Here is a 6,072-nt window from a genome sequence, read left to right as displayed (position 1 = left end):
CGCACAGCGGCAACCAGTACTATTTCCCCAAGACTGTTTTATGCAAGTGTGAGCATGCTGGGGGCACCATGCTGTATTCTGTTTCTGTTTGCTTTTGAAGGTAACTTCAGTGGGGACGGTTGTGGGGTAGGTGTGATTTCCTTGTTTTCAACATCACCTTTGATAGTGGGGAGATTGTCCGACAGCTTGTGCATTGGGTGAATGTGCTATGATTTGTCCAGTCCCCTCCGGTTGGGCACACTGCTGTCAGCTAGTTACTATTCCGGATACTGGTGCAATGGGTGGGCCTTTGTACGGATTTTTCCACTTGAGGATAATCTCCTTGGGTAGATTCTCAGAAGAAGGGGGATTGTCTGGCGTGGCACTTGTAGCCATTTCAGAATCCCCCAAAGCTCTCTGGTGATGACTGACTGCCATGGGGTGATTCTGACTCACAGTGACCCTGTAGGACAGAGCAGAAACAGCAGAATCTGTTCTGAATCTTCATAGGAGCAGAAAGCCTCATTTTTCTCCCAAGGAGCGGCTGGTGGGTATGAACTGCAGGGATACAAGAGCTCCTGGTTGGGAAGGATCCTTTTTAGGCAGCAAGGTGGGGCTAGAAGGTTTTGGAGTATGCTGGGCCCATCTGACTTGTGGGAAGACTTCCAGGAGGGTGATTCCCTACAGCCTTGCCGATGGAGGGCACCCGTGAGCTGAGGAACTAGCTCTCTGGGGGAGAACAAGGACTTAGGGGTGGTGCAGAGTGGGAGGCCCTGGTGGTCCCCCTGCTTTCCCAGTGTGGGGCTGGTGGATGGGAATGAGACCACTCTGTCTGAACTAATCGGGCAAGTTCTTGAAGCTGAGCTGTTAAGTACGGAATGCACAGCGCCCAACAGTGCATCTGGCATGTAACCTGTTGTGAAAAGTGAAGGAAATAAGCATTTATGTTGGAACAGGCTTGTGCCACCAGAAAGAATCTCTGGTGCCTTGGACGGTTAATGGCAAGGTCGGCAGTTCAAGCCCACCAGCCCCTCCACAGGAGAACAACGAGGCTTTATGCTCCCGTAAAGGTTCACAGCCTCGGAAACCCACAAGGCTGTTCTGCTCAGGCCTATGGAGTTGTTAGGTGTGAGCATCCACTCCATGGCGGTGAGTCATAACCAGAGGGCTGTGCGGGATCCCCCAAATGGCTACAAGTGTCAAGAGCTGGACAGTGCCCCTTCCTCTGAGAATCTCCCTGAGGAAATTGTCCTCAAGTGAAAATGTCCTTCCTTACTCCTGCGGAGCAGCTGGTGGGTTTGAACGGCCGACGTCGCGATGAGCAGCCCAGCATTCCAACCACTGTCGATATATTACTTATCCCAAACACGGAGGCATTAAAAAGGGCATGTTTAGTTAAAACTCCATGGTGATTCCTCTGAGTCCCAGCTCCTTAAATCATCCACAGAGAAGTGGCCGCCGTGCTTGTTGGCTGAGTGCCTACTCTATGCCAGGCACTGGGCCGGCCACTCCATGTTTCCAAACCAGCCGAGAGGAAGGGCTGGCCAGTGTCTTCCTGCATCCGTGGGGGGAAACTGAGGCTGCGAAGGTCAAGGTCCCAGGGAAAGGTCACCCAGACCATGGCAGAGCAGGGCCTCCCACCCCAGTCTGTCAGACTCCAGCACACTCTCGGCCCCTTTGTTCTTGGTTCAATCATCAAACGTGTCGGAAGTACAGCTAGAGGAAAGAGTATCCCTCAAAACGCTGACACTGTTTTCTTTGGGTTAGGAAGCAGGATTGTTGCCAGGAACAGGAGTCCCTGAGGGTCGCTGTTTCAGTCCAAGACAGAGACCAGGTTGATTTGAGAAACTCTTAAGTTTCTTTCTGGAAGCACAAGACACAGCAGGGTTTGTTACTACCTCCAAACTGCTTCACAAACCCAGTGAAAGTCACGCAAGTCATCTACCCTAAACCGTGTGATACAAAGCAGGTTTTACCATGGTGGCAGGAAGCAAGTAGCAGGTGTTACAATGATCGCAGGATCCGACTGCTGCTCCAGACAAGGAGACAGAAAAAGGCAGGTTTTGCAATGGTCACAGGGATGATGCCTCCATTTCTCCCACGGCCATCAGACCACCATCCCCTGAGGCCTCATCCTCTATTGTTTGTCTTCGATGGCCTTGTGTAAGAGGGAGAGCATCCCTACTGATTAATGGATTGATTTTGTTTTGCTTCCGACACAATGTTTCTTTTAAAAGTTTTTATTCTCTCCCCCTAAAAGGTAAACATCCAGTCAATTGGGTAAAAAATCTGAGAATATTTTCCATAGACTTTGATAAGGCATTGATCTTTTTCCCAGTTCTACTTTTACCAAGTCCCATTTCCAGTCCGATTACAGAGACGCATGTGCCCCAAATGGCTGAGAATAAATACAACACGAAGGCAGGGTGGTCAAGCTCAGGGCACGCAGTGAGCTCCCGGGAAAGCCTCGGAACCCCACAATGGCTGCAAGGAAGGGTTGGCTGGAATTGGAAGTTCGTTCCCTCATCGCTGTCTTTCACTCCCTGTGTAAGGATGCACGCGAACTCCATGTAACTGAAGCCCCCCTTTTGTCAATGGGTGCTTCTCCGTGAGGCTCCTCCACTTCGTCTCTGTGAAGCGATCTCCCTGAGTCCTCAGCAGCTCCCTGAATGGTACCAGTTGCTTTTTGGTCGAAGCAGGCAAAAGCGTTTCGGATGACGTCTTTCGACTCTGCCCCATTCAGCTTCATTCCAAACGGCGGAAGAAACATGGTGAAATCGATGGGGCCTGGAGCCTCATTCGTCATGGCGTCCGGATTGTCCTCGGCTGGATCTTTCCCCAGGAGGCAGGCATGTCATGCAAATCCTCCTTGTCGATGAAGCCATCTCGACTCGGATTTGAACTCCTGAACCTGTGACTGGTCAATAGTGCCAGACACGTTGGATGGTGCGTGCTGAGGGCGCTTCCTGGTGCTCTTGGCCTTTGCCCTTTTGCCCGACCTGGGGACGGTTAAGTCCTGCGCAGAATCGGAGCGCTCTTGCGACCACCGATGGAACTGCCTGAGCCTCTGGCTTTGCCGGTGACCACCCTTCTCTTAACCAGGAAGCCTGATGAATGAATTTTTACCATAAGGGAGGGGGCTCTTGTATTTGGGATTTCAAGCAATTCCACCTTAAAATGGTGTCCTATGTCTAGTATTTGATGAGCAGCAAGCTAACTCTCTCACCCCCCTGTCAGGGTGGTTTCCCTTCCATCTCCTCCTCTCTCACACACTTGGTTTCCTGCAAGTGAACCCAGACCACGTGTGTCATTCGGAGGGAAACGTTGAAAACCGGAACGAAGGCATTTCTGTCTTCCGCCGCCAGGCTCCCTCTGTGACTTCGGAGCAGTGCCTCTTCCCGATACTCCCCGCCCTCTTGGTGGTTCCTCGGTGCCCACGACAGGACATAGCCAGTTCCAGGCCGGTGGGAGGAGGCTGCAGAGGCTTGTGGTCCTGCCGGCTCTGCCCTCCCGATGCCTGTAGATGGTCACCTCTAAGGTTTACCGGCTGCCGTGCCCAGGTCGAGAACACGGCCTCCAACGTTTGATTTTATTCTGCGCAGGAAGCCACCTCTCCTTCTCGCTGGCTCCTTTGCTCCTCAGTTCACAAAGAATGCTGCCCCGGTGCATTCGGGTGATACCACCCACCACCCCCAACCAGAAAAGAGGGCCTTGTTTGATCCTGGAATAACCCAAACTCTACCCATTGCCCTTGATCAATTCTAACTCACAGGGACCCTTCATAGAGTTTCTAAGGTGGTAAATCTTTATGGGAGCAGACAGCCTCGTCTTTCTTCCCAAAGAGCGGCTAGGAAGTTTGAACCACCAACCTTGCAGCTAGCAGTCCAAGGCTTACCAGACAGTGCCACGGTGGGTGAGCATCCATCCTGTGGAAGACAGGAGGGTAAGTAGCCCTGCAGATAGAAGGAAAGGTGTGCACGGGAGTGGGATGGGGGCAGGGGCTGGGCACAGTGGGTCTGGAAGATGGTTTCCAGGCCCAGAGAATGAGCAGGATTCTAGTGCGTGGAATGAGGAGGGACTGGCAGCAAGGGAAGACCACGCTGTTTCCTTCCTCTCCTCTCTTGCAATAAGGGCCTGGAGGCTGCAAGCTGTGGGCAGGGTGCCCTCCGTTGTAGTCCAGGGCCTGGCTGACGCTGCAAACCACTTGCGGGAGGGAACTTGCTTTGGAAACCGGAACTGCCTTTGCTTCCATCGAGAGTGCCCTGGGGGCCGCCCCAGCAGGGTTCCCTTGGGGGCAGGCGTGGGGGGGTGGGGGGTGACCCTGAAAGGTCCCTCCCACACAAGCCAGCTTCTCTGTGTCTTTTCTGTTTTTGAAGCCTCACCTGCACCCCACACCCTCACCTGCTGGGTGGCCTTGCAGAGTCTCCCCTTTTTGAACCCCACTTTCTTCGTGCCTCGGGGGGATGCCCTTGAGCCAGGTTTGACTCATGCAGAGGCTTTGAGGAAGAGGAAGCCGAGGGCTGTGCTCTGGGGCCCCTGTCCCCTGCTCATCACGGGAGTTAGCACACCAGCAAAGAGTCCCAGGAACCCAGGCTGCTCGCTGCGTCTGACGAATCCTCTGCGGGGTGAACCTTTTGTGGGGATCTCCCTGTTTCCAGACTGTCTCCCCAGCTCTGTCCCCCAGTTTTGCCAATCAATCCATTAGCGATTATGCCTCTGATTTCAAGGAAGGAGCTGAACCTGTGATCACACTGAGCCCCCACCACGTCTTGTGAGACTGCTGTTTCGGCTCCGGTGGGCAGACAAAGCAGGCTTCTCTGGGCTGGGAGGCTGGAGCCGCACATACGGGTCTGCCCAGCCCTGGCCTGGAGAGAGCTCCTTGGAGCCAGTGGGAGGGGGTGGTAGCTCGCCAAGGCCTTGCACCCTGAGCCAGCGGGTGACCAAGCAGGAGGTGGGTGACAGTCCCTTCTGCGGTGTTGACACCCATCCACCCCCACAAATTCTTGGGACACAGGGCATGTCTGCTGGAACCCCAGAGGTCTGGATGGGGATGGGGTCACCAGCTGAAACTCAGAGCTTCCTGCCTGGCTGAAGAAACAGGGAAATGAGAGGCAGCCCCCCTGGGGAGGCGGGTGCGCACATGACGTGTGCGAGGCTCTGGGGTGGGGGCTGGTGACTGGGGCAGGGTATCGGGGACGGAGCCAGAGCTTAGAGGACAGTTAGTAGAAAGGATCTCCCCAATCCAAGCCACACCCCAGGCCACTGACCCATAATTGTAGGGGCCGGGGGCCCAAGGGTCTGTCGTGTTGTGACGCTCCGCATGTTTCCCACAAGCAGCCACTGGTGTAGACCCACGTGGGGGTTCTGGGTTCATGGCTGATTCTGGAAATGAGCAGGTCGTGGGTTCTTCCTCTCTAACGAGGCCTCAGCGGACTCTCTCAGCTGGAAGGCAGTAGGTTTTTCCTGTTCCCATTCTACGAGTGAGGAGACTGAGGTTTGGACCTGCGCTGGGTGAGGTTGCTCAGCCTGGACCAGCCTTCAGTCCAGGATTCCCTCACCTGTAAAGTTCCCCGACCTGAGCACCTGCCTTGGTGAGGGAGGTGGGCTCCTTCCTGTGCTTGCCCCGCACCAGCAAGCCCCTGGCTTCTGAGACTACAATAGGTCTCCCTCACCTTTGAGGATCTGGGGGAAGGGCCTCAGGTCACGGACATCCTCGGTGGAGCGTGGGAAGGCCCTAGGGGAATGGGCACTTGCTCTAGCCTTTGCCTGAGCAGATTGGACAGACTCTTGAAAAGGAGGAGCTGTCTGCCCCCCGCCCCCCTGCTGCCCACAGCTGCCGAGGCAGAATGGGCCCCTTGGTCCCCCCTGGATACTGTCCCCTCTGTCTGGACCAGCTCTAGGCCTGTCCTCCCAGGCATGGATGGGAACCCTGGAAGAAGGAGGGCCCAGAGTTTAGCTGGCAGGCAAGCAGGGCTGAGGGGTGGTGGGCAGGGAGGTGGGCATTGAAGTCCTGGACTAGATTCCCTGGAGCTACTAAACAGAGCAGGGGAGGGCATCCTGAGCAGCCCAGGGGTGGGGGGGTGGGGGGCACAG

General features: G+C 55.1%; 1 pseudogene; it reads right to left on the bottom strand.

Annotated features, from left to right (window-relative positions):
• Window positions 1–2,219: 2,219 nt before the first annotated feature.
• LOC101641971 overlaps window positions 2,220–6,072 on the bottom strand; it is an 8,979-nt pseudogene continuing 5,126 nt past the window's right edge.

The sequence above is a fragment of the Echinops telfairi genome, unplaced genomic scaffold, assembly GCF_000313985.2.
Source record: "Echinops telfairi isolate 266 unplaced genomic scaffold, ASM31398v2 ScPeMD7_7475;HRSCAF=8513, whole genome shotgun sequence".
Lineage (NCBI taxonomy): Eukaryota > Metazoa > Chordata > Mammalia > Afrosoricida > Tenrecidae > Echinops > Echinops telfairi.
Note: the sequence above shows the minus strand (reverse complement) of the source record. Positions and strands in the feature narration are given on the sequence as shown.